At 36.6% G+C, this 1,490-nt stretch overlaps 1 non-coding gene across 1 annotated transcript; it reads left to right on the top strand.

The window, feature by feature from the left end:
- The first annotated feature begins 454 nt into the window (after window positions 1-454).
- Window positions 455-593, top strand: LOC114098738 (small nucleolar RNA SNORA3/SNORA45 family). The gene has a single exon (XR_003583775.2). It is a non-coding gene; the product is annotated as a small nucleolar RNA SNORA3/SNORA45 family (small nucleolar RNA).
- The last annotated feature ends 897 nt before the right edge of the window (window positions 594-1,490 follow it).

The raw sequence follows: 1,490 nt of genomic DNA, 5'->3' as shown, positions 1-1,490 counted from the left end.
GACAAAGAAAGCTGAGCACTGTATTGGTGAGCACAGCCAAAGGTGTTATATAGTGAAATAAAATTTTAAGAGCGGAGTTCTTGAAACATAAAATATTCACACTTCTATGTGAAATCTTTTTCTGGATGCCTGTATAGCCCCAGAATATGAGCATTGTGCTGAAGTCTAAATTTTCTAAATTTTCTGAGTTCCTTTCTGTGACCAACTCATTATTCTTCACTTGGATATTATCAACTAGAAAGAAGAAAAGGAATTGGCTGGAATGTCATGAGGCTTCATTTTAATTTAATACCTTCAACTAATTGCAAACAGCATAAATCTCTGCTATTGGTTCCAGGCTTGATTGGAACCAGTAGCAGAGATTTATGCTGCTATGTTGGAGTCTCAGTGCCTGTGACTCCAACACTAAATAGTCAAGAGGCCAAGGCAGAGGCATGGAGGAATGGTAATGCTTGCTGAGACTAGAGTCACATACTGACACAGAACTTGTCCTGGTGTGCTACAGATCTCAGAGAGAATTTGCTGGTCTTGATTCACTGGTGGGAAGGAGGAGGCAGTCAGTGTCCTCACTGGTGCCCAGATCAGAAACATACCCTACCTGGGACCTTGAAAGTTAATGTTGGCATCTTTCTCGTGCCCATTAAGAAATTGGTACATGCTGTGGTGTGTTATAAATCCTTTTCCTCTAGGGTTGCTACAGAGTTTTGGGGAAGGGAAAGCTCCCAAAGCAGCCTGTCATTGTGAAGCCCAAATTCTTCAGCAGAAGAGCTGAGGAGAAGATTAAGGGTATTGGGGTTCTTATGTCCTGGTGGCTTAAAGCCACATGGAGCTCTGGGGTTTCATTAAATCTTAACAAATACTTAAAAAAAAGTGTAATGCACTTTTCTTCATTTTTTAAGCATTATTTTTTAACTTTTCATTTCAATTTCTTTTTAACTTATACATAAAAATTGTATGTACTTTTAGAACACCACATGATGTTTCAATACATGTATACACTGTGTAGTATTTAAAGTGTATCTACCCCATCAAACACTTATTTACTTATGGTGAAAGTATTCAAAATATTTCTTTAACTACAAAAAAACCAAATGAAATCCTGTCATTTGTAACAACATGGATGAAACTGAAGATGTTCATGTTCAGTGAAATTAGTCAGGAGTGGGAAGTACCATACATATTTTCCATAGGGAAAAATTCCTCTACTTATCACAGGACTAATTAAATGAAAAATCATCAAATTTCCAGTAGACTAGCAACATTTATTTAGAGACTGCCTTATATAGATCATCATGCTAGCACTGCAAAGGTGGCATCTCTATTAAATTTATTTATTCTTGCCAAAGCAAATCTTTTATAGGCATAAAATATATATAATTATGTCTTGTAGCATAGTTTGCTGTTTTGATTTATCATTCTCCCTCTACACTGCAAATTTCATAAGGCCAAAGATAAAGTCTTACATATCTATGTATCCCCCCACCCCCATA

Source organism: Marmota flaviventris, chromosome 16, assembly GCF_047511675.1.
Source record: "Marmota flaviventris isolate mMarFla1 chromosome 16, mMarFla1.hap1, whole genome shotgun sequence".
Classification (NCBI taxonomy): Eukaryota; Metazoa; Chordata; class Mammalia; order Rodentia; family Sciuridae; genus Marmota; species Marmota flaviventris.
This window is presented reverse-complemented; position numbering and strand designations above follow the sequence as displayed.